The following is a 26,812-nucleotide window of genomic DNA, read 5'->3' as shown; positions in this document are numbered from 1 at the left end:
ACTAGGATCGCACGGAGGACTCTAGAAACCATCCTTCTGTAGCTACTTAGCTAATGTTAAGCCTTGAACTAGACCTCATTTCAGTTTTAAAAAGTCTGACAATAAAGATATGCAGGCTACCCAAAAGGAATCAATTCTTCAGATCCAGAAGAGGGACACCCCCAAGCTCCTGCAAAAAAACTGAGAATCAACTTGCTAACATGCTTATTAGTAATACTTAGGAAGAAGAAAGAAAGTGTGAAGATAGACGAATGAATCCCACTTGACCCACAGAGTGTGGACCACCAAGTTTGATCCCAGGTTAGATTTCAAAAAGGGTCAGTAACATCTTCCCCAAGCTTGGATTTCAACATACTCTTACCCGCTTTTGTCTTTTCAGCTCCACAGCTGCCTAAAAGAGAAATCTGAGAAACAACATATCCTTTCCGCCATCCATGACCATAATTCCCTTGGTCCCATAGCACATTCTCTGGTCCTTACCATTTTGCATGCTTTGTGTGGTTCTGTGTCATTCTCATAGAGTTAGCATTTGCCTCTCCCTTTTTGAATGTTCATTCTATATTTTAGTTTAAAGAGCTCTGTGCCATTGTGCTAATTTCTTAAAGAATGTCCCCACCTCTTTTCTCCTCGTTGATAATGTCCAAAGTCATGCTTCTGAGCACCTGCTGGTACTTTCTTCTTTTGGAAACTTGTGGAATTATGCCTGTTTTTTCTTAAAATATTTTGAAGTCTAGTTTCCTAAAGTCCTCTGTAACATATCTCATCCAGCGCATTCTTGTTGTCCCTTGAAGATGACATGCCATGTTCTCCCAGGGTCTCATCCCTTCCACTCTGACAAATGGCTTCTTCCCACTGGTTGGAATCAGTCAGAGTACAGTTATTTTTATTCCTTCCTCTACTTCTAGGACATGAAATTGTTAGGAAGGCAAGTGAAAAGCTCTGCCTTTATCTGAATGAAATATCCAGAATGTTATCCCCAACGTGTGTGCATTGCCAACTTTGTGGCTTTCCCCCATGTGGTTCAGCTCAGTTTCCATAAAAACATCACTTCTGTTCTTCTCTCCTTTCATCTTCCTCCAAGTGCTCACGGAGTCCTCTGAATCTATTGTTACCACAGCCTGCAGGGCTGCTCGTCTCCTCTCAATGGGTCTTTTGTGCACGGCACACCCTCCCTTCACTGTGTTCCCATGGACCTGTTCCATGCCGCCAACTCTCCTGGTATCTGTGAGGCCTTGTTTGCCACCCTGTGCTATAATCTCAAGGTTACTATGTTCCGTGCCTGGTATCTGGACGTCTGCTGCCTACGTTTTGTTTCTGATGTCCTTCCCAATTGTGCTCTCATTGAGTCACTCGGCACCTCCCTCACTGTTGAAATTCTTCCCAGGCCTTAATGTCATCCGTGGAAACCCATTTCAGTTTTATCTAGGTGTCCCCCCCCCCCCCTTTCCCATCTGTTTTCCATTTACAGCCCTTTGGCCAGATGAGCTGCTCTCTGACTAAACACATTCTTTTCGGTCTTTGAAAAATGTGCTCCATTCTTAGTCAAATATCTGTCATTCCTGCATTTGAAGCTGTGGCCCTGAAATGAAGAATTTCACCCGCTGTGTATACCTAGTCATTCCATTTTCATATCATATTTCTGTCCTCAACATTTGTGCCTTAAGTGTTTTATGTTTCAAATTTCCCAGCAACTTGAGGTGCTTCTGTGCTTCGTTTTGATGGCTTTTCATTTCCCTGTAACTTGGCAGTTGATAGTTTTGACCGGCCTCCCAGGCTCTGCCGAATGCTAGGTTCATACTCCATGAAGGCAACACCCCTTCCGGCATGACTTGGGTGTGTCAGTTCACCAACATTACCGTATCCCCCGCAGGGATACGCAAGTCCCAGGGTATGGCTTTTCCTCCATAGCTTTCCCATTTCACGTGCCTTCCTCCCCTGTGGGAAGGAGTGTTAGCGGTGGTGTAGTGTGGGAGAAAGGGGGCTAGCTCTGCTACACATTACTGGTTAGCTGAAGAGGACACATAACTAAAATAAATGAACTTCCCAGCCTCAGCTTCTTTATCCTTCAAGTGGGGATATAATACTGACCTGACTAGGGTTATTATGATGATTTAATAAGATACCGTATACGAAACCACTTTGTACACTAAAAGTAACAGAAGCATTGGTTTTAAGAATAATCAGTGGAAAGTGTGGTTTTCCTTCAAACTGCAGAGCACATGCATCACGCATGAGAAGTCGCTCAACATTTGCTCCAACCCCGTATTAACACAAATATTGGGTGCCTCCCCGAAGCCAGGTTCTCTAAGGAGAAACAAAGGCAGGCCCACAAAACTTGGTGGTACAGTTCTAGGCCAGGAAAAAATGCCTTGGGGGGCATGTCCTTTTCCCAGAGGATTAAACTGGGTGGTCTCACATACCTCTGTGCCATGCCTTGCTTTTTGGATTTTAACAGCCTCCTGCACAAGTGTCTCTGAGCATCCCAGGGTCATCCCAGTGGTACGCAAGAATCTGCTTATTTTCTAGAACTCCGGGCAGTTGGGACCTCTAGCTCACGCAGGATCCACCCTACACTAACTTCATCTGGGAACTTGCCACAGTACCCTCTTCTCCACCCTAACCATGATGGGATGGCACGGTTCTCTGGTCTGTAGGACAATCATAAGAACAACTAACCACGATAAACAGCAACAACAGTTCTCATGTATTGATATCTACCATGTGTCCCATAGTCTGCTGGGCTCTTTGTATACATCCATGTTTTTCAGCCATTTAAAAAAAATTATTGCTCCCCTAGGGAGCCTTTTTAGACATGTTTTTCTTAATATTCCCTCCATGAAATTTTTTTTTCCCCTCCATGAAATTTTAATACCACAGATACACTGTGTATTTGTTTAGGTTCTATATGTATGTTGGTATTATCTGTGCTTTATGTGTAAAAAGAGTAAGTTTTTTCTACCCTCTCCCCTAAGAACCAAATATATATTTTTCGATAAGGGAAATACATATATGCATGTATATATTTTCCATATATATGTATTTTTTTCTCTTCTCAAAATTATTCTGCAAGTAGTTTCTAGATTGTTTGCTCAGTCCCTGAACTGTTGCACAACTATTGACCCGAGGGACAGAAGCCTTGAGTTGGAGGTAACAGGAAACACTCCATTTGAGGAAAGGCTGCATTTTCCACCTAGAGCCCCCCCCCCCCCCCAGGTCAGGCTGGCACAGACCCTCTCTTGATGCGGTCCTGCGGTCTCCCCCATGCACACTCGTTTCTTTGTGACCTCCTCCCCCAGGATCTTGACTAGGATGCTGGACATTCCTCATGGGAAACCTGAGGAGGATGCTAAAAAATCAGCCACGGTTTACCTACTGCCTGCTGCCAAGTTTCTTGAGGGCCCTGCTGTTGGGGTAAGGTTTTGTATAATTTTAATTAATTTATTTTTTTTTTTTAGAATTTATGTATATATAATTATATATAAATTTATATGTAAATTCTAAAATTATAAATACTTGTATAAAAAAAAACCCTGAGACTTCCAATGCTGTCTTAGTTTTCTGTAGAGTTAAAGGGCTAAATTATGTGGAAATGAGGGAAGGAGTGGTGGACGGACGGGTGACAGAGAGAAGGAGAGAGAGGAAAGGAGAGGAGAGGAGACTGGAGGGCTGGGGGTGGGAGGAAGAGAAGGGGAGCAAGGGCCTTGGAATCAGACGACAAGCTTGTCACCTAGTGACCTTGAGAAAGTTACTTAAACACTCTAGGTCATTAGTAACACTTGTTTTTCAAGGTCAGTGTTCATATGTACAATATTTGGCATAGAAAAGAATGCTCTACTGTGTAAGCATTATTTCATATATACATATTGGCAATAAAAGGAATTAGAATCAAATAAATTTGCCAGTCAAGTTTTCTTAGAAAAGGCTTATGCGTACCAACACATTTGGGCACAGCCACAAGGCATCCTGTGACCTCAGGACAAAGGCTGATGGAAGAGGACCCTTTTGGAGTTTCTGAGGGATCCAATAATTAGCACTCCTTTTCCCCATTCCATTTTCGAACCAATGAGAAATAAGACAAAGGAGACAGCAGGTGGAGGCCAATACATGGCCCTCATTACCCATCAGTGCTACTTCTGTCTTTGAGCAAGTGGAGGTCTTAACACCAAGCTCCAGAATTTGCCCAACTTGCACATCAGCCTCAGGCAACACCAGAGTATGGCAGGCTTTCCCATGGGAGAAAGATGCCCCCTGTGGGTAGCTTCTAGGAAGCGGAACAGAGTCAGGAGCTAGGCCATGCATGATTTCTTTTTCTAAACTCACCAGCCAGGTAAGTCACTTCAGCCCCCACTCCGCCCCCGACCCAGGGGAAGGATGTGTAAGGAGGCAGAAGAGGCCAGCTGGGTTCTGCTAATGGGTGTCCCTCCACCTGGGCAGGATGACCCAAGAGGGGGTTAGGTATGAACGTCCTACCCTCCAGCCAGCTCTCAAAGTCAGCAATGGGTTGTGAACAGAACTAGGAGAATTTGAGACTGTAGAACTGGTCCTGGGGTGGGAGGAAGGGACACTGTAGTTTAAATGTTTAACAGTTAGCTCTCCTGAAAAAAAAGATTGTATCGATTCATAAATTTTACTAACATAAATGGTCTGTAGCACACAATTTATAAATAATGATAAAATATACAGTACTCTTTATTTTAAATTCCATGTAGCTGATTGACTCTCACTGAATGCTTTCACTGAATTTTGCTGAACTCGTTTATCCATAGCCAAACCGTGGTTGCAATTCAACCATGATTTGACATGTAAAGTAATTTCTACCATCCAGAAAACAATAGATATAAATAAATGAGCCTAGAAAATAGTAAAATGTAGTAAGATTATTAAAAAGTGATGAGTTTTCACAGACGTAGAAAACAAACTGGTTACCCGGGGGAAGAATGGGGGAGGGATTGGTTAAGAGTTTGGGGTTAACAGATACACACTACTATATATAAAACACATAAACAACAAGGACCTACTGTATAGCACAGGGAACTATATTCAATATCTTAAAATGAGCTATAATGGAAAATAATCTGAAAAAAATGTATATGTGTAACCAAAATGCTTTGCTGTACTCCTGAAACTAATGTTGTAAACTGACCACACTTCAATAAAAAATAAGAATTATAAAAATAAAGTGATAAGTGATGAGTTTTGAGTATTTATGGCCTTTGTTTTCAATGTAAGTTAATTTTAAGTTTATATAATTTAAATTTCAATAATGATAGTGTTTAACAGTCCAACTTGTAGAAAGCCTAAAAATTTATCAATTGGCACACCACTGAGGAATATCCCACAGTCCCAATTATGTTTTTTTAACAGGTGTGGCATATTACTGTTTAATCCCCACTTAAGGAGATGTTTGGGTGCCACTCAGGGAGTGAGTGGCTGGGCTGGCTGCAGCCATCTCCAGGCAGGAAGAGCAGCATCCACCAGGGGGCAGTGTGGTTCCAGGTGGTCCCCTCCTAGGGAGCCAGACCTCAGCCTGTGGTTCTTGGAGGAGTAAAGGGCTGTGTCTGGGGGCAGAAGGCCGGGACTCAGGGCTCCTCTCTGGGTGTTGACCAAGGGAGTCATCAGGAAACCAAAAATCCTGAGATGTCACGAGAGGAGTGAGGGGAGAAGCCTCCTGCTCCCTGCACCCATCTCGCCACTGGGCAGCAAGGCCTAGTCCACACCCCACTCTGATGGGACAGAGCCTCACTTGGGACGGAGGGTGAACTTGGGCTCCAGAGTGTGAGTGGGGCAGAACTTAACCACCCCCAATGGGGCGCAGGGCCTGAGGTTGAGAGGGCCACGGAGGAAAGACCAATTTTAGAAGCAAAGCAGAATTCTCTAGGCAGTTAAACAGTTTAGAGCCTTGGAGGACTCAAGCAGGATCACAGAAATCCAATTTCCAGATTGTGCTCTTTCCTACACACAGGGGCTGTGGCTGAGTTTTTAAGCAAGAGCAAGTTACACAGCACAACACACCTCTCCTATCCACAGAGGCTCAGATATGGTAAGTACTTACGTTTGATTGACCCTCATTCCATTTTGTATGCTTACAGTCACTCTCTGGAAGGCCCATTTCAGGCTTACGTGCCTCTTTTAGGAGCTTGGAAGTGTAACGTCATGGTGACTGATTTTTTTCCTACCTAAGGTAACTCCAGCCACCATAACAGCAAAAGCAAACTTGGTACCTGGAAAAAAAAATCACATTTTATTACCAATTTAGGCAGAAGTGTATGAACTAAAATTTTATAAACTATCCAAATCATTTACATAAAGTAAGTTTTTGTTTGTTTCTCTACACTCATCTGCTGGGAGATTCAGTTTGCTTCCTTGTTTTGTTTATGAAGATCTAGCTTTGTATTGAAACTTGAAAGCCCAGGATTTCAAAAGAGTTGTGGTTGTCTCTTTTGCTTGCTTCAGGAATAAATTGCTCCCAGGCCGCAGGATGAAAGTCACTTCATAACTGGTGTATGGGCCTTCAGTGCCTAGGTGAACAAATCTGAGACAATGTGTAACTTCATCTTACACTGAATTTTTAACAGTTTATGAACACAGTGCTGTATTAGAAATAATGGGAAAATAGCAAATTTTGGGTGATTAATGTCTATTATAAATTGACATTGCAGGAGAAGGGGGGAGCAAGAGAATAGTCAGTCCCACGTCTCGAGTGAATTCCTGTCCTGGGATGGGCTGCCAAGTGAGGGTCCTTGGCTTTGCACAGGGAAGAATTCAAGAGCAAGACATAGTAAAGTGAAAGCAAAATGTATTTAGAGAGACGCACACTCCACAGGTAGAATGTGGATCCATCGTCTCAGAAAGTGAGAGCCCTCCCTGGGGATGAGGGTGTTAGCTTTTATGGGCTGGGTGATTTCATATGCTAAGAAAGTGGGAGGAATATTCTAACTATGTTGGGAAAGGGGCGGGAATTTCCAGGAATTGGGCCACTGCCTACTTTTGGGGCTTTTATGGTCACCGCGCCTGTGGGTGTGCCATTTAGTGTGCTGATGTGTTACAGCGAGCGTCTCTGGAGGCGCTCAAGGTCTGTTGAAAGCTGAATCTTCTACCATCTTGGGCCCGGTCGGTTCTGTCCAGTCTTTGTTGTGGCCTGTTTGCCTCCACAGTTGTGTCATTCTTTAAACAGTCGTGCCCTGCCCTCTTCCCTCCTGTCTTTTGCTCAAGTTGTTAAACAATTTATTACAAAAAGTGTTGAAAATTTTTCATGTTTCATATAGAAGAATAAGAAAAAGATATCTGAAATTAATAAATAGGATCACAGTATATATACTGTTTTAGAACTTAAAGGTGTTTTTACAGTGCATAATTTTAAACGTGCACAGAAGTATAGAGTAGAGTGTAGTGAACCCTCAAATTTTGTTAACATGTTTCATCTATAGTCTTACACACCCATCAGCATAGCATTTTATCTCTAAATGTAGAGCTTAAGAAATATCACTCTCACTTTAAAAAAAATTATAAAAATTTCCATAGTATCTTTCAATAGCTGGTCATTGTTCAGATTCCCTCAGTTTTTGTGTGTGTGCCCTCCCATAGGTGTACGTGCTTAAACTTATAAAGCAATATAATACATTGCAATTGGCTAATATATCTCATAAATTTCTTTTAATCTATAGATTCTTTCATCTCTTTTTTCCCCACACTTTGTTTATTAAAGATAACACTTTTCTTTTATGTAACATATCACAAACATTTCCCCCTCATTCTTCAAGACTTCATAATATTCTACTACGTGGATGTTCCATAGTTTATTTCCACAATCCTTTATTGTTGGATAATTGTTTCCAGTATCTTCCTAATACTCAATCTACTGCAATGAACACCCTAATACCTACATTTTTGGCAACCGGCTTGATTGTTTCTTTAAGAAAAATTGCTGATTGAAAGAATCAAACTCTCTCCTCGTGCTTTTTCAGTGGTTTACTTCTAAAGGAAAGGTATAAACCTACTTTGGAACTTGATTTAAATTTAAACTCACCAAAAATGGAAGTTTCCTGCAATAAATATTAAAATCATTTCTTATTGTACCAGTAAGGTTCAGGGTTTGGTAAGCAGTGTCTCTCATTACAGAAGGGGCAAGGAGAGGTTTATGGTGGGACGACTATACAGGTGTTCACAGTCAAAGAGCAGGTTAAACTGGAAGCTGCCATTCTTCCTCAACGACCCACCCCTCTGGCTTGATGAGTCACTGTAGTTTGAACTGAAAATGGCATTGTCTTACACGATTGATGAAAACCCCTGAGCATATGTATAGACTGCCTTGGGAAATGCATTCATTCCTTCTTTGATGGCTGTGCTCAAACTGCGAGATTGCAGGAAAGTAGTCTCTGGGAAGGAATGTGAGTAGTCGTTATTGCCACTGGCTAAGATTCCGTGACTTCCTTTGGAAGCTCTCAGGAATTCAGTGTGGTGCTGGATGAATGAGAAGGGGATGGGGAGCCAGGGAGATAAAACACCATCAGCCATGAATTGAGAATTATGGAAGCTAGGTGATAGGTACCTGGTAATTCATTCTACTTTTCTCCCTAATTTGGGGGTATGTGTGAAAATTCATGGCCATAATCAAAATTTAGACAGTCTCTCTCGGAGCAGTGTGGCCAATCCATGGCCATGTGCCCCTGTGTGGCTCTTTGGGGCTCCAAATACAGCCCTTGAGGCAAGCATGAGTGAATATGATTTCATGATAAATTATTGTAATGGAGTGTTTCTAAAATAATAACAATCCTTGGAGAGATTTCAAATGACATTCCATGCAAGCATGTGCCACCATTCACTTACATTTCATGCAATAAACAAATCATATAGGAATATTTCATAAGGGAAATTATTGTAGCCCCTTGCCAATGACGCTGGAAGATTCTGCCTTACACCCTTTGTTAAGGAGACCACTCTTACTGCAGTCTTAAAAAGTAAAAAAGCAAAAAACTTCACAATCAGGAAATTCCACCTGCTGTCTAATCTGGTTTATAAAAGGTGCTGAAAACACTTGTGGTATACCAAATTGGGACTCATGAGATAGTACTGATTTCTTTTTGTTTTAAACTTCAGAAAGTCAAGGATTCCAGAGGACCTCATACACAGCAGCTCATCACTGAGAGTGACTGTAGAAAATCCAGTATCTGAAATTTTAATTGTAGAATGAATCCCATGTCCTGCTGGAATAAGTTTTGGACATAAAGAGTGCTTACATTAGTTATACAGATATTTGACCTATTGTTAACCCCAAAACTGGTGGGTGTAGAGCCGAGAGACCCAAAAGCCAGAGATCAGGAGAAGGATGTGTTTATTGTTACTGGCAGCAAGTACGGAGAACACTGGCGATCTTTCCCAAAGTAGTGAACTCCCTGAACAGCAAAACTGGGCAAGTTTTAAGCTAAGGGTCCATGCCTATTCATGAAGGAGCTTGAGCTGAGGGGAATTCAGTGCAGAACTGGGGCAAAAGTCAAGAGAGTCCAGGCTGTAGTTGATTGACGTCAAGGGGGCCAGCGTCATCATTCCATCCTCCACCTGGTGGGGGCCTGAGTTCCTGCGGGACTCGAAGACCGAGTCAGATTATGTACATCTCTTGGGGAGGAGCTCGGACTCTGTTTTACTGCAGAACTGTCGTTTCTTGACTCATTTTCCTTTGTTTCTGCCTTCCCTTACTTCTCAAGATTTTTTTTTTAAATTTTTAAGTTTATTTTATATTTATTTACTTAAAAAAAATTTTTTTTAAAGATCATTGTTACTGAGACTTGTTCAAGGGTAAGCACTGTGGCCAGGCTTAGATCACAAAATAGCTTAGGCCAACATGGCTTCTCTTATGTCAAGAAAGCCATTCCTGGTTCTCTTCTCCGGGGACCCCCTACCCTGTTTGCTTGTACCATTAGATGGCTCCTTATAGTAAGCTAAGGACTAGGTGCTGAAAATGCAAAGCCAGATCACTTCACCAGCCTCAGTGGTGATTCTCTGACATACAGAGAAGAGAAGACATTTTGACCTATGAGTCAGTAACCACTAGCAAAAAGCAGATGGCTGATTTTTTTGTGTGCCCTCACACCCTAACAATGAAACTAGAAAACTATAACCCTTAATGGGCATAAATTATATCTTGGTTATAAAAGACTTCATTTCATAAAATAATATTTTATCCTTTCAAGGGAGTCCTCATTTTACGCATAAGGAAACAAAGAATGAATGAGGCTTAGAAAGTCAAGGTTAGATTGAAATCATGGTCAGTTCTGATTTGATTACATAAAGTGGCAAAACCTAACATTCATGCCAGTGACTTCCTTCGTAAAATAAGAGAACATTTTCTATTTATTCTCTGAAAAAGACGCATTCTATTCTATCTGCTATCAACAACTGCTTGCTCACTAATTCCAAAGTACACAGCATCATTTCCATTTAGAGTGTTTCCAGAATTGAGGCGTAGTACAGTGGTGAACTGGAACCAGTTTGTATCTGCTCCGCCTGCACACCTCTTCCAGCTTCATATTCTCTAACCTCATGGGGGTGGCTTGAAATCAGACACGGTGAGAGTATTTACACCACAGAAATCGCCCAACGCTTCAGCCAGGGCTCACTGCTTTTTTAACTTGGAAATCCAGTTTGCCAGGATGTTAGTATAACCACTTGTTATACTATAGCTGCTTAGTAGCCAAGGCTTTAACGTTTATAGTTTCAGCCTATTTCCAGGTGACCCTGACGGCTAAGGCACTGATCAAGTCCAGAATCCTACATGTGGCCCTGCATGGTCTGGCCCTTGCCCACTTCTTAAGCTTTGTCTTATGTTATTCTTTTCTTTGCTCACAGCTCTTCAGACCCACAGACATGCTTTCATTCCTTTGAAAACTCACTGCTTCCCAAGACTTGGCATTTTAACAATTTTCTCTGTGCCCCAGCCCACCTGCTCCTGGTTAACACTTGTCCTTCAGCTCAGAGATGAATTTCCACATCCCTGACTCCAAGTCCAGGTCAGGTATCAGAGTTAAAGGCTTTCCTAGCCCTCTGAATCTTAGCTTTGTAAAACAGATGGCAGTCTGTAACTCTGACTGTCTATGCATGTTTGATTCAGGGCCACTTCACTGGGCAGGCACTCCCCTGGGAAGTGGAGCTGTGTCTGTTTTTCCTCCATGTGATTTCCATACTAACTAGGAGGCATAGGGTCCTTTAAAAATATGTATTTAGAAAATAGTTCAAAGATTTAGAAAAATATAAAGAATAATATAATAAACACCTGTGTCCTTATGCACCAGCTTTAACAAATCTGAGTGTTTTGCCAGCATTGTTACACAGTTTTTTAAAGAACGAAAAACGTTGGTATTCTCATTATAACCTTGGTGAATTCCTCTCAATCCCATAGCCCTTTTTTTCCCTCTCTGGAGAAAACTCTTATCATGAAGATGGTGTGTCTCCTTCCGCTTTAAGAACAAGCCATAATTTGCATGGGAATGCCCATCTACATGCATATTTAGACAAGACAGCACTCATCTTTGCCGGCATATGTGGTGGCTGGAAGTGAGCGAACGCCCTTACTAATGAGAACTTATGAACGGCACGGTCCTTAGGAGAACTGATGCCCTGTTTGGTGTTTGGTTCAGCATTTCCCAATATGTTGTGTAAGTCAATCATTTCACACCATCTTTTAAAACTCTTTTAATTTGTTTAGTTGTCTAAGTGCTGACATGAGCTCGGTCTTCAGAGACTTGAAGCTTTGCTACCATAAGATGGCAAAGAGGGAGTGTGGAGTAGTGGTGAAGAGCGTGGGCAGCGGGGTGAGAGCTCTCGGAACATCGTGGTCAGAGCCGCGTGACCCCGAGCAGCGTCAGGGGCCCCACTGGGAATGGGCCAGAAGTGCACGTTCCCGGCTCCTACCCCGGCCCCATGAATCAGAAACTCAAGCCCTCCAAGTGACGCCGTGCACACTGATCTAGGGTAAGGAATTTAAGCCCTCTAGACCTCACTTTACATGTCTTTATTTTACAATAAAAATGATACTATGACACAACATTGTAAACTGACCATACTTCAATAAAAGAAATATGTACATGTATGACTGAAACATTATGCTGTACACCAGAAACTGACACAACGCTGTACACTGACTATACTTCTTTAAAAACTTAATAATAATATCACAGGACCTTTGTGAGGATTAAATATTGGTTAACATTGATTGAGCACTTCTGCCAGTGTCAGGCACTATTCTTAGCACTTCCCATATGTGATCTCACTTAATCCTTAAATTGACTTCACAAATAAAAAGAGATTAGAAAAGTACCTGGCACCAAGCAAGCACTCAGTAATTGTCAGTATCATATTATTATTGTTACCTTTTTGAGCTGTAAAGATTAAATGAGATGATGTAAGTGCTTAGCACAGCATCTGATCCATAGCACATGCTTAACAAGTATTAAATATTTGCATATAAAAGTATTTGTCTAATGAGTAAACATTAGTCACATGGGTCTTTATGGGAAAGGGGACCTAGTTTAAAAAGATAAGTGACAGGGACTCTCCCAATGGGGGAAAAAAAAAGACCATTATAGAAAAAATTTTATAGATCACATTTCAGCATTTCTTTTTCTGATTCGTCATAAGTCACGGAAGCCAAAGAAAGCTCTTTGAACTCATTGGGAGGGACAAGAAGGTAACTAACTACTCTGTAATTAAGCTGGTAATAGCCACCCTCTATCAAAAGTGACCAAAAGCCAGAGAATCACAGCCTGTGAGGGCTTTTAAAGGAGCCAGGCTGCTCTCAGTGATGACATCCTTGAAGTTCTGACCTACGACGAAGTAGCTCAGAGAGGGAGTTGACTCTGTCTGCTGGGGTCCAAGAAAAGTAAGGGGAAGGTCCAAGTGGATGGAGAGCAAGAAGTTCAAGGCTTGTCAGAAAAGTGTTAACTTGTATTTGAGCATTTATATTTGTTTTAAAATCTTACTGTGAATTGTGTCTTCTAAAATCAAGAAATCGCGAGTAATCGCTTTGCAGTTTTAGATAAAGAATTCCTGTCTTTTGGAAAAGGACCAGTGCCTGGGAGAGTGCTCCCTGCTCGCTGTGACTGGGAAGCCAAGCAATGGAAGCCTTCCCTAGCTGCACTCTCTTCCCCAGCTAAACTGACCTCTCCCACTCCGTGTGCCGCAAACATCATGGGCTTCTTTTCTCTTGGCACTTGGTACACAAAGAAGTGCTTGTCTTTTTCTTGGTCTAGACCAGGACTGTCCCCTATGCCAGCTAGATTCGTGATTTTTAGTTTTCCTAAGTACAGCTGACCCTTGCACAGTAGGGGGTTAAGCTGCGTGTAGCTGACAGTCGGCCCTCCCTTTCCGGAGTTCCTCTTCATCTGCAGGTTCAACCAACTGCAGGCCATGCAGTACTGTTACACTTACTACTGAAAAATATCCACCTATGAGTGGACCCGTGCAGTGCAAACCTGCGTTGTTCAAGGGTCAACTGCAGACGCTTTTAAAAAGTAAAGAGGAACAGGTAGGGTTAGCTTTAATAATGTATTTTATTGAAACCAATGTATCTGGAAAACTATCACTTTGCTATGTAATTAATACATAAATATTAATGAGACATTTTACAGTTTTGGGGGGGGAGTGTACTAATTCTTTAAAATCCAGTGCCACACTTACAGCATATCACACGTTTGAATTAGCCACGTTGTCAGGGCTCCATAGCCACATGTGGTGAGGGGCTCCTGTGTTGGACAGCACAGGGCTAGAGCGTGAGTAACTGGAAGGCAGCATCTAATCTATCTTTGTACCCACAGTGCTTTGTGCAATGCCTGAAACATAAATGCTGTTCTGTAAGTAAATGTGGCAGGCAGAATTCTAAGATCACCTGCAGTGATCCTTGCCTTCATATAATCCCTTCCTCTTTTGAGTGTGGGGACCATATGGATATGATGAGACATCGATCTATTGATCACAGTATGTTATGTGGCAAAAGAGACATTATCTTTGGTGGGCCTGCTCTAATCAGGTGAGTCCTTTAAGAGCAGAGAGTTTTCCTTGACTGGTAGCAAAGGAAGACATCAGAGAGAAACACTTCTGCTGGCTCAGAAGAAGGCATCCAGATATGTAGTGAACCGCCTGCCGATGGAAAGGAGCAGCCTCTCGAAGCTGAGACAGATCCCCAGCCAACAAACCTCAGTCCTACAGCCACAGAGAACTGAATCCTGCCAACAACTAGTAAGCTTGTAAGAGGACTCTGAACCCCAGATGAGAGCTGCAGCTGACACTTGGATTTCAGCCTGGGAGACCCTAAGCAAAGGACCCAGCCACACAGTGCCCTGATTTCACTAAATTTGTTGTAATTTATTACATAGCAATACAAAATGAATACAGTAAATAAATATCATAATTCAACAATCATCATCCAGCTGGGGGCAATATATCTAAACTTTAGGCGTAGTTCCTAAGAGGAAATAGCGACTTCTGAACATTAGACTTGAAAATCAAACCAGTATCATGATGGCAACATATTTATCTTAACCATGCCAGGGCATCAGGGCATCAGTGAAGTGGGGTGTTTGAGTTATTCTGTCTTTCCCAGTGCTGTTTGCATCAGAGGGAGGAGCTAAGTGAAAAGCCAAAACAAACAAACAAACAAAAAACCCAAAAACCCAAAAACAAAGCCTCTGCAAATAAGTTTGATGTACCCACCCTGTAAAGGAGTAATTATTGATTAAACAGAGACAAATATGGAAAAATGACAATAACAAGCAGAGCTCACATTTGTTGGGTTTGTCATCTATACAAAGCACGTCACCCATTGTGTCACTGTATCTTCACCATAGCCCTAGCAGGCAGATACTGTTACTGATGTCATTTTATGGATGTGGAAACTAAGCTAAGCATAGAGATAGGAGATTTAGCTGCACAATGAGGCAAGAAAGGTGGTTAGGAAGGAAGAGGAAGAGGAGGTTTTCTTGGATGACGCACTCCCGGATACAGCCCTTTCCCTGGAATGTTAACAGGTTCTTATTACGCCCCTTTCTTCTAACAAGATGCCTTTCCCAAGTGGTCCTCGGCCTCTGCATTCGGTCTTTCTACTTTCTTCTTTGGAGAAATCATTGACTCCTGTGACTTCCAATAATATCTCCAGTCCTGACTCTGAAAGCTACCTCTTGAACCCTGCCCTTCTGAGCTCCAGCCCTCCAGTGTCCCTTCTACCTGGATGTCTCACTAACCTCTCAAGCTCGGCTTGTTTAAAGTGGAGTTCATTGTTATGCCCCGAAAACCAGCTCTCTTCTCCGTAATCGCTGGCCAGACCACTCGGCTCCAAACCCAAAGACTGTTCAGCCCTTTCTCATCTCCGTTCCCTTTAGCCAGTCAACTGCTAAAAGTGTCCTTCCAGGTTATTTACTCAGCTGCTCCTTCTGCATTCTTCAACCTCCTGAACCCTTTAGTCCACTGACCTTCTTTGCTTCCTTCCTTATCCAGCTTTGATTCCACGCTGCATCAGTTCAGCTGCTCTTACCAGAGCCCAGATCCTCATGCTGCTCTATTTTCATCATTCCTCTTTGACATACATGAACCCATCCATCTTCTTTCTCTTCAACTGGGAGGCTGAACAGTACTGAAAAAGTTGCGCAGAGGGAAGATAAAAGTAAAATAGAACCCTTTGTTCCAGTTTTCATGGAGGCCCCAAGACCAAGGGTGCCAAATACTATCACATTGCAAAGCAAATTATTTGGCCCACCTATCCATGACTTCTAAAGCGAGTGGATAAAGACGGGTTTTATGAGTTTCATCTTTCACTTACCTTGAGCTGTGAATTCTTCCTATCTGACACTTCCTCCCTCCCTACACCTTAGCCATGGGGGAGCTTCACGGGCATCTTTGATAGGTATCTTTTGAAGCTTGGGGGACATAGACAGGCATTAGATTCATGCCTAGGGAAAAAAGTCTTTAATGAGAGACTGACTGAGGTGAGCTGTGTCAGTACAGCCGAGGGCTGCATTTAGGAAATAACCACATTCTGACCTTTGCTAGGCCAAAGCTGCATGCTTCCAGGGACCAAATGTGAAACCCGCAGTAGGAATGTGAGTCTGGGTTGTTTAAAAAGGAATTCTGACCCAAAGGACTTCCTCTCAGCAAAAAAAAAAAAACAGGTTTAGAAGTTCCGGAGGAGGGGTGGGGGGAATTATAGGTGGCTGGCTAGGAGGTAATGCCTGAGACAAAGGAATTCCAATTGGAAGGGTCCAGCAGGAGAGCATATGAGAAGGCCACAGATGCTTGAATGAGAGAAGAAATGTCAGCTTAAAACATCAGCCAGAACCAGAGGGAAGCCACACCTTGTGTCAGTCTAGAAAGGTTTCACTGGTGGCCAAGTGGTGGGAGATCGGAGTCGGGGTCAGGGGGAGGTAGCACTAATGGGGAAAGAGAGATGAAATGTCATTCCCCACTGCAGACCCTTTGTTCTAAAGCATACCCCCGCTTGCAGTGAAGTCTGGAGTTTTGTTACAACAGTTTTGCCATGGTAGTTATAAACTGAAGCTGTGACGTAGGAATGAAGTGACCAAGAGGGCATTATAGTATCTGAGATGATCAGAGACTTAAAAGATCTTCCTAAATGTTTCATCTGAAGGGTGGGGAAGAGCTGACCCAAAAGAGAGGATTTGAATGGGCAAGTGGGGGCGAAAAATAGAACTGTCCTGTCTTTGCACCCTGTCAGTCCGTATTGCTCAGTGAGATCATTCAATTACATCACTGAAATAAGCTCAGTCCAGAGCTAGGTCTCAACCTTCAAGCCATGGCAATATAACAGCCTTCCTGGTGGACACACTCTCCTGTCCTCTGCAAATTTTCCCTAAGCCTCTCCACCCTCCTTGATCCTGGACTTCACACTGCCCCTTACCCTCAGATGATCTTGTCTCAGTCTTGGCAGAGAGAGTTCTTGAGAAGGGAGGAGGCTTGGAACTATGTATGTTATTCATTGTTAATTAACACATACCTTGTAAGCATGTAACGGGTGGTTCCGCTGTTTGACAAGTGTATTCCCTTTGGCAGGTAGACTGTTTCCTCCATCGTCTTATTTTCAGTGTTGGTTCCCTTACCATCTCATTTTCATATAATGTAAAAATAAACTTTTCACTCAGTTTGAAATTTGGAAACTTTTTCTGTTCAGACTAAAATCTATGAGCCGCTCTAGAGTCAAGTTTTAATTTATATGTACTGCATCCTGCAAAATGTGTCCAGGAGATTGCCACCTGTATGGTAAGTATTTTATAATATTTGAAACAGGGCATTTCATGCCTTTGCCATTACCCTCAGAGAGCTTTTCTAGTCCCAACTCTCATATTCCATCTAATTACAATTTCATTTTAAAAGCAGTTGGGAGCATATATACCCTGAGCATTTAAATATGTTACATTTAATGTATCCAATGAGTTTTTTATTCCAATATAACTAACAAAAATAATTGGAAAACTGGGTTGCTAATGGAAATATACCTCTCTATACTAGTCATTTACACTATCTAAAGGAATTCTAAGTTCATTGTAGAAAATTTGAGAATCACAGGAAAGCATAAAGAATAAAATAAAAATCAGCCATAATCACACCACTATTTCTGTACCCGTTCGTGAGATCTTCTAGTCTTTTCTGTTTTTCAAACTGGGTGTAATAATGCACATACATTTAAAATTCCTGCTGGTTTCCCACTGAACATTCTATCGAGGCCATCTTGTTTCCTGTGCTATTTAATACTCTCTAACAATCCAGTTTTGGTGACCAAGTTGTATCATCATACTATAATATGCTATGATTTATCATATTGTAGTACATATCATACATAATAATATAATCTGGTCCTACTATAATTCATTTAACAATTCTCAGCTTGCTTGTTTCTAGAAATAGAAAAATCTAGCATATACTTGGCTTCTGCATGTATTTGGTTTTGATATTTTCATCCCAACATCAATAACCTTAACTTAAATTGTTGCAACATTGCATACTTCATAGTGTGTAAAAAAATTGCAGTCCAATTTTAAATTCAGCAAAAAATAGAAGGCCACCGAACTCCTTAGTTTTCTGAAATTGAGATCTCAGGGTCTCGCTTCTCCCACTCTCCTTTACTTTCTAATTCCTTATTATCTAGTATTTTCTTCTATTGAATTTTTTCTCTTTCCTCTGTCTCTCTTCAACATGAAGTTTGTTTTTGTTCGATTTTTCCTTCTAAATGCTCCTTGTAGGGAAAAAAATCAGCCATAGTTACACGTAAGGCTTGTGCCTGCGCATCATACATTTACCTGTGTATCAAGGGTGGAACCATCTAGTGAGAGATTTATGTATACCAGGCTCATCCCACTGATGAATCAGACAGGTTTTAAATTTACCCAGATGAGCAGTGGAGCTGTCATGTGGTCCAAAATGCTCTAATATAACTAACACATTCTCTTACTGAAGATAGACCTTCAAATCAAACCATAAGCAGAAGTTTGCTTAATAATAAGAATGAAATCAGAGCAAGAAGGTTGGAATTAGACATTTAGAATGTTTGGTAGCCACAGGTTAAGACAGCATCATTATAATTAAGGTTAGATGTGGAGTTGGGGTTAGGCTGAGGGACAGAAATTGTGACTGAGAAATTCATCAAGGAAATGAATGCCATCTTGAAGTGCCCCTTGTGAGGGAGCCAGCTGGACTTACTAAATCCCTCTGCCTTGCTGTGCATGGTGTACCCTTCTAGTAGAAACGTGTGCATTCATAACCTGCTCCTTTCTTTACTGTCTCTCCTTCCTCCTGGTCATCTGTGACTCTTGCTTCCTTGGTCCTCCTCCTATTGTCTAATTGTTCTTTCTCTGTCTCCTTTCCATGCTGAGTCTTGGTTCTTGCATCTCTGGGGTAACATGTTTATGCAAAGTCTGTCCTGGACCTTGGGGTAGACATTCATAGAGCCCCTGAGGTCAGCACTCCTCTCTTTCCAGACACATAGTTGGATGACAAGTCCTGCCTTTCCTGTGGTTGGGTCGGCTGTGTGATGAAGTCTGGCCTTTGAATTATGAGCAGGAGCATTGTCTGTCACTTCTGGGCTAGCATTAAATTGCCAGTTGGAGATCCTTCTTTCCTCCTGTCATAGAGAGCAGCAATGTTCCAGGTAGGTGTTTGTCCATCATTCCGAGTCCTAGAGTGAGATGACACTGAACAGAATTCTTAGTCAACTCTTGACTTAAAGAAAAGTGCAGAATGGGGGGAGGGTATAGCTCAGTGGCGGAGCACATGCTTAGCATGCTCAAGGTCCTGAGTTCAACAAACAAATGAAAAACCCTAATTACCCGCCCCCACTAAATAAAATAAATAAATAAAAGATACATTTAAAGAAAAAGAGTGATGAGAAATGAGTCTTTGAGGTAACATGTCACTGAGTTTTTGGGATTATTTGTTCTTTGGCATAATCTAGCTCTACCCTGACTGAAACAGCCTTCTTCTTCTTTTTTTTTTAACTCTTCATCTTATCCTCTGATGAGTTTATCCAAGACTATGGCTTTAGCTTTATCCTCTAATCAAATGAATTCCAAATCTACTGAACTGAACTTAATTGACTATCTGAGTTCAGGTCCTAGTTTTCTAGTTACCTTGTGACACTTTCAGGACCCATTTGAACCTCAGTCTGAATGTTCCGTAGGTATCTCGAACTCACCATACCCCCAAACAAATTTATCATCATCTTTCCCTCAATGGCTGCTCCTCTTTTGCAAATTTTAGTCAATAACATTATCTTCCTTGATTCACTCAGCATTGAACCTTGGAAATTTACAAACTTCCTCCTCCTGAGTGAAGTGGGACCTGCCTTACCAGTGGAAGTTTCCAGAGGCAGAGAGACCAAGTTCAAACACAAAATCCAGGAACCAGGGGTATCCATTCAAGTCCCGAGAAGATGTCTTTCTTAAATTCTTCCTAGTGTAAAAGAGGGAGGGTCTCCTTTTCCTTTTCAGACCCTATGGGTTGACTTTCTCCTCCACTGGTTTGCTGAAAGCAGAAGTGATGATCTACTCTGTTTTTCCTTTCCTTTTTTCTTTGTTTGTTTGTTTGTTTTATAATTAAAAGAATACTTGTAAACAACAGGATTACAGTATATTTCCAGCATATTGGCTGCTGCAGGCTTCGTAAACTATGGTGGACTTTCCGAGCATCACTTTCTTGTCTCCATTACGTAGTTGATGGGGAGCTGGCATTTGGCCCCTGAACACAGCCAAGAAAGAGAAATCAAGGCTGATGTTCAGGTGGTGAGGTAATATCCAATCCGTGGTCCCTGAACCCAGTGTCTCCACCCCAGGTTCGTTATTTGTATCTGCAGTTCTATGGCAATTGCAGATCTGGAAGGCTGCCACTCCACATGTCACCGGGCCATTTATTTATTCATCAAACCAAGCCCATGATCGAATTGTTCCTCCAATCACCAGTAGAAAAGGAAAGGGTGATGAAATCAGTCCCTGGCCACATTGCAGGAATCAGGAATATATTTGGGATTTGCTGCTTTAGTTGCATTTTTGGTTATAATCACAAGAAGAGGAACAGGGAACTGAGAGTAACGTACTATTCAAAGAACAGGGAGTCCCGGGGAACAGTCCATGCTGGTTTTCCCTTTGCTGAGGCAGTTCCTCATTATCTCTGTAGGTTGAGAACCAAGGCCACTTCTTTGGTGAGAAGGGGCTGGGTGGATGGGCCACACCGAGCACTTACAGAGGCAGACACTAGTATTTTGTGGGAGCCTGTGTACAAAGTCAAAGCTGCAAAACCAAGAATGTGGGGCTACATGGGGTGGAACTGAAGGAGAGCAAACCAGGATTAAGCTGCTAGTGTCACTATTGAGAAAATGCTGCCATTCTTATCCAGACTTCTTTGTGACTAGTTTTCTCTCTCCCGTCTGCGAGTAAAGCTTGAATGGCAATATTTCTGAGAACTACCATGAAAAAGGGAGTGGATTTGGGTTGGACTTTCTGTTTATTATGTGATTAAAATCACCCAGTCACTTCATTTCATTGTGGTGCATTACTGCATTGTCAGCTGTGTCTGGCGTTCCCAAGTCTGGACACCTCAGCACAACCTGTCTGGAGGGACACTCCTGATGTGCCACTGGGGCTGGAATGGTGGCTGCCTGGCCACAAAGAGCCGGTAAGGGGACCTGGGAGATCCCTTACTCCTTACAAAACTTGCAGTCAGTTGTCCTGTTTCCAGACCCACTCAGCATTTCTTCCTTGGGAGGCACCTGGCATCCTCAGTTTCTGAGAGTTTGTGGCTCTAATTGTAGCAATGTTTTCCTAGGCCAGTATCCCAAGGCAAAAGAAATAAAAGCAAAAATAAACAAATGGGACCTAATCAAACTTATGTGCTTTGCACAGCAGAGGAAACCATAAACAAAACAAAAAGATGATCTATGGAATTGGAGAAAGCATTTGCAAATGATACAACTGACAAAGGATTAATTTCCAAAATATACAAACAGCTCATATAGCTCAATTAAAAAAAAAAAACAAACCCAAACAACCAAATAAAAAAATGGGCAAAAGACCTAATAGACATTTCTCCAAAGAGGACATACAGATGGCCAACAGGCACATGAAAAGATGCTCAACATCGCTAATTATAAGAGAAATGCAAATCAAAACTACAATGAGGTATTATCTCACACTGGGTTCAATCCCCAGTGCCTCCATTTGAAAAAACTGTGATATTAAATAAACCCATTATCTCCCCTACCCCCCCAATTTTTTTTTTTTTAAAGAAAACAGTCTTATGGTCACCAAAGTGGAAAGGTAGGGGGAGGGATACATACTACTATATATGAAATAGATAAACAGCATGGATCTACTGTAGAGCACAAGGAACAATATTCAATATCTTGTAATAACCTATAATGGAAAAGAATCGAAAAAAAGAATGTATATGTATAACCGAATCACTATGCTGTACGCCTGAAACTAGTACAACACTGTAAGTCAACTATAGTTGAATTTTTTTTTTAAAAAAAGCCGATATAACATGATAAAGTGGCTTCCTTGTCTCAAGGGGAAACAAGACAGGGATTAAAATTATCCTGCATGAAGATTTCTGAAAACAGCAGATAATGCAATATTTATCCAAATTTCTTGTTTTTCATTCATGCAAAACCTAGTGAGTGCCATGCTGAGATTTAGGTGCTGGGGTGTGGATAAAATAATTAGAAATCTTACAGCATCTCCTGGTGAATTTCTCCTGTGTTTCTTCATATGACACATGGTGGTTCAATCACTGATGTCAGTTGAACTTTTGCTATAGGCTCGAGTGACAGAGAGGAGTGGCTGTCTTTTCATAGCGAGAAAACAGCTGTGCCATCATTGCATTTGCCAGGAGAGAGAGGAAAATTTGTCAGGGGCTCCTATTTGTCACTGGCAAGAACAGTGAGACACTGGGGCAACACAGATTATTCCAGAGGTGCAGATTCTTCCATCAGTTTCCAAGAATTGACTTGGCTTTATCCACGAGGACCCTTACGGAGGGTCTGAAATTTCTCTTTTGACCGGCCAAAGTGTGGCTTTTTATACAGAACGTTTTGCAATGCCAGCAGATACTTTCCAGAGAGGAATTGGGAATTAAGTGAAGCTCTGGTTGCGGATGATTCGTTTTCATGCCTAGGTACCCAAACAAAGAGAGTGAGCCAGAAGCCAAATCTGCCAGTGAACACACACAACGGAACTGGTGCATGGGAATGTCAGGGCTCTGCTGGAGCACCAGGGGGCGAGTTCTCTCCCCCTCCCTGGCTTGCATTTTGGCAGCTCTGTCTTCCCACCCCCACCGTCCGCTTCCCCGGGTCCTCGGATCCTTTCGCACTGCTGCTTGGAAGGAGCCCAGCTCACACAGACTGACAGTGCTGTAATTGGTGCTTCACCTACCCCTGCCTCTTTTCTGTCTGCATTTGATCCTTCTGATAACGACAGTTACTTTCTTTCCACCGATAAATAAACTCTTGCAAGAGTTGTGGAGTTATGTTTGAATTTTCTGAGGTACACTGCTATGGGGAAATAAAATTCGTATTTTGAAATGTTTCCCCACTTCTGCTCACCTCTTCCTCCCTCCTCACCCAGTCAACACTGATGGAAACCTTAATGTAGACAATTGGTTTTCTTCCCCTCAGAAGGTGTTGTGATGACAGTGGTGGCATCCTTGAGAGCTGACACGTCAAAATGTTGATGTTCTCATTTAAGACCTTCGTCATTGTCATCATAATTGGTGCCTCCGTTTGCTAAGACTCTGTTTATTTATGTGCATTTTATCTCGAGTGATATTTCTTAGGATAATATCCACAGGGGTTTGGGGTTCCTGGAATGAAAAGTGTTACATAAACTGAAATGCTTACCCCCTGGCAAAAGGTAATCTCCATTGCACACACCACCTGGTTATAACAGCTCACATTTGCACAGTGTTTTGTAGTTAAGGAAGCATTTTCATGTATATTGTTTCATGTAATCCCCTTGACAACACTGAAGAACACAGAAGGGATGGTCTGGCTCCAGGAATCATTCCATCAGGCACATGCGATCCTGTACCTGGTGTACTGCGAACTTTTCACAGGTATAATTGTGCAGCTCTATAGAAGCTGTGTCCCAGGTGGTTCAGTCTTGAAGAAGGGCTGGATTTATAGAGGCACAAATAAGCACAAAATAATTAGAGGAAAATTCTTTCATTTTCTTATGTCTCTTAAGGAGGAAAACTGGGCAGGTAATTTATTGCAGGATCTCTTTGGCAGACTGGGTGAGAGGGGAAATCTGCGGATACTGCGAAATTAATAAAATTGATTCCATTATAAATGTATAAACACTTCAGTTAAGGATACATATAATTAGGCCAATGGCTATAATGCAAATTGAGTGTATCATGTGATTCACCACAGATTAGGGTATGACTTCTTGTGAGTGACAAAGATTAAAAAGCAGTTTGTTTACTGGGACACACATAACCTTTGAACTGAGACTTCATAAGAGAGTATTTCAAGGCAGTAAACAGTTCCTCTAGAAGAGCATCCTTTGGAAAAGAAGACCAAACGATACTGTAATAGTTGTGGGTGCGATATGATTCCCTTGGAGGTCTTGCCTAGAAGTCTGGTCCTTGAAGGAATGCCTTAAATGCAAAACCGTTAATAAACACAGCTGTAAAGGGCCACCTAATGCTGTCGGAAAAATATGGGCTTGCGGGAGGAGCACGGGCCTTGGAAAAGCTTGAACTGAACTTGACTCGGTTCTCCAAGCACCAGTCACATGGCCTGGGGCAAACCTTGATTTCTGTGAGCCTCAGTCTCTCCATGTGAATATCCATGGGTTAAAAATACTTCCTTTATAAAACAGTTGTGAGGATCGAGTGGGACAAAGCAGGGCAGCGTGCTTAGCATGGAAGCACTCCATGAAGAGTGGCCATTCTTACTGTTGGCTTGGTGTCCCTCCCCTTCTCCAGGGAACCTAAACCTTGGGTCAGAGACAGCTCAACTCCTTTTTCTGTTCCCTTGAAACCCCAAGTTACAAAGGCTCTCCGAAAGGCTTTAATTGGGCTGCAGTTCGTCTTTATTCATCACAGCCTTGCTTCCAACTCACATCTTGGTTGATTGATTGGCTCTACTGGATGAGTTTTAGAAAGGACTGTTTAAAAGAACTTGTATGGGCTGATCACACAACAGCTGACACTTGGTCCAGAATCTGGTTTGTGTAAATGATTGTAAATAGGAATCAACTCTTCCTTTCTCATGCAGCAAGGGGGAAAGGATTATAGCTTTAACTATTACATATTGTCAATTACTTAAATGTCCCTCCCTTACGAGTTCTGGAATCATATTTAAGGAATGTGGGGGCAATGAATGCACTTTCCGGAAGCTGAATCAAGACTCACACTTGCCCTGCATTTCTTTTTCTTTCTATTGCCCTCTTGGTGAGGTCTGGCAAAGGGACCAATCTCTGGATGTGTCACTAGGCCATCCTCCTTCTGTACACAAAGCATTTCGAAAAATTGACTCAGAAGAAAGGGCTATAACAAATTTGAGAGTGAGCTAGCATATTGATTAAAAACTTCTTATTGGAAAACAGAAATCTGAACGAGTCAGCTCAGGCAAAGTAGGAAATTAGCTCAGATGACTTGGACATTCAGGGATGATGCTGACTTTGGATGCCAGGTTATCAACCCCAATGAAAAAGGTATTCTGATTACTCTGGCAGAGGAGTCTTAGGGAGGACTTCATTTAGATTTGCATTGCCAGGCTAGCAAAGAAAATTGCACCATTGCATGTCTTAGTCTATTATGTACTGCAAAAATCTTGTGGTAGCTGATTTTTCTTCTATTTTATTCCCTGCTTTTGTCTTCTTTTCCCTCTTTTTTTGTGGTCTGGGTGTAGATCCTTAAATATCCTTAAATATATTACGTGCTCTCTGTTTTTGTTTCACTAATCATGGCTCTGCTTATGTCGCATGCCCATCTGTGAACCATTGACCATGACCAGACAGATGAGTGTATTGTTTGGTCAGCCCGGGCCACGTGACCACTCTGGAGTTGAGTGAAGGGTGGCATCACCCTTCACAGGTCCATCAGGACCACGTGACCTGGGTAGACTGCAGGGTAGATGATGTGTGTCTGCTATGCCCATTACTGTGTTGTAGTTTTTCTGCTGAGAAATGTAATTGTTGTGACTAAACTGGTTCCCTCTGGCTCCAGTTCAATCCCTTTCCTCTTCCAGCTGGTTACAATCTTTTCATGATTCTCCTTCACTAAAAGGCAACCCTTAAATGTTCTTGAAATTTTACATTATTTCATAACCTTGACAAATTTAGTAATGAGAAAAACCATCCTCATTTCCATTAAGTTTTCCCAGGCAGAATTTCTCAATTTTTTTGTCACATTCATAGATCTGATAGACAATGTTTTCTTTCTTTCCCTCCTTTTTCTAGTTCAGGATTCCAACTGGAGCTGATGTGAAAGATACAGTATAGGGTATTGGTAAAAAAAAAAAATGAATTTCTTGGTCAGCTGACTTGTGTTCAAATCCCATTTCAACCACTAGACCAGCAGTGGTTAGGGAAATGCAAATAAAAATGCTGTTTTTAAAAAATTTATTGTATTGGCATAATTTTAAAATACTGATATATTATACACTTTTTTTTTTCCAGCCTTGTATCAATTCCTTCTGTTCCATGGCAACAATACCACATACATTTTACATCCAGCCCTGTCCGAATCTTATCAACTCCTGGAATGCTCGATTATATGAGCCAATAAATTCTCTTTTCAGGTTAAACCACTTTTGGGGTCAGTTTCAGTTGAAACTGAATTGCAATTCATGTAATTGATAATGTCCCTTTCTTGTAAAGGTCGGGGAAGGTATCAGCCAGGCACCTGGTAGCAGTGTGACTATCAGGAAGGGACTCTATCCCTTCCTGCAATGCCAGTTGCATCAGTGGGAACTACAACTTTTTCCAGGAAGCTTCCTATATTAAGCCCTTTGTAGAGACTGTAGAAAGCCATCACAGTGAAGGCTGTCTGATGGATGGGACTTAACACAGGGCAAGAGTGCATGTGAGCTGTGCAAGAGATGGCATTCTGTGTGTGCCACTTCACATCCTCAGCCCACATGGAGAAAATCCAGCCACGGCTGTAGCAGCTAGCTTGGTGCAAGCACTCTGACAGTGCCTCACTTCATCTGCATCACATCTTCCTGCCCTGGGACTTCTCTAATGCTGTGCTGTGAGATAGCTGTGGAAGCCCACTCAGGCACGTGTAACCTGAAAACGCAGGGGAGTTAAAACCAATGGGC

At 42.0% G+C, this 26,812-nt stretch overlaps 1 long non-coding RNA gene across 1 annotated transcript in view; it reads left to right on the top strand.

Annotated features, from left to right (window-relative positions):
• The window catches only part of LOC116152700 (uncharacterized), a 45,989-nt gene extending 19,751 nt beyond the window's left edge, over positions 1 to 26,238 (top strand). The window contains exons 2-4 of the long non-coding RNA XR_004136320.2: positions 3,297 to 3,411; positions 5,963 to 6,040; positions 26,169 to 26,238. This is a non-coding gene — a long non-coding RNA (uncharacterized LOC116152700). The remainder of the gene's footprint in view (positions 1 to 3,296; positions 3,412 to 5,962; positions 6,041 to 26,168) is intronic.
• The last annotated feature ends 574 nt before the right edge of the window (positions 26,239 to 26,812 follow it).

Source organism: Camelus dromedarius, chromosome 10 (genome assembly GCF_036321535.1).
Source record: "Camelus dromedarius isolate mCamDro1 chromosome 10, mCamDro1.pat, whole genome shotgun sequence".
Taxonomy (NCBI): domain Eukaryota; kingdom Metazoa; phylum Chordata; class Mammalia; order Artiodactyla; family Camelidae; genus Camelus; species Camelus dromedarius.
Note: the sequence above shows the minus strand (reverse complement) of the source record. Positions and strands in the feature narration are given on the sequence as shown.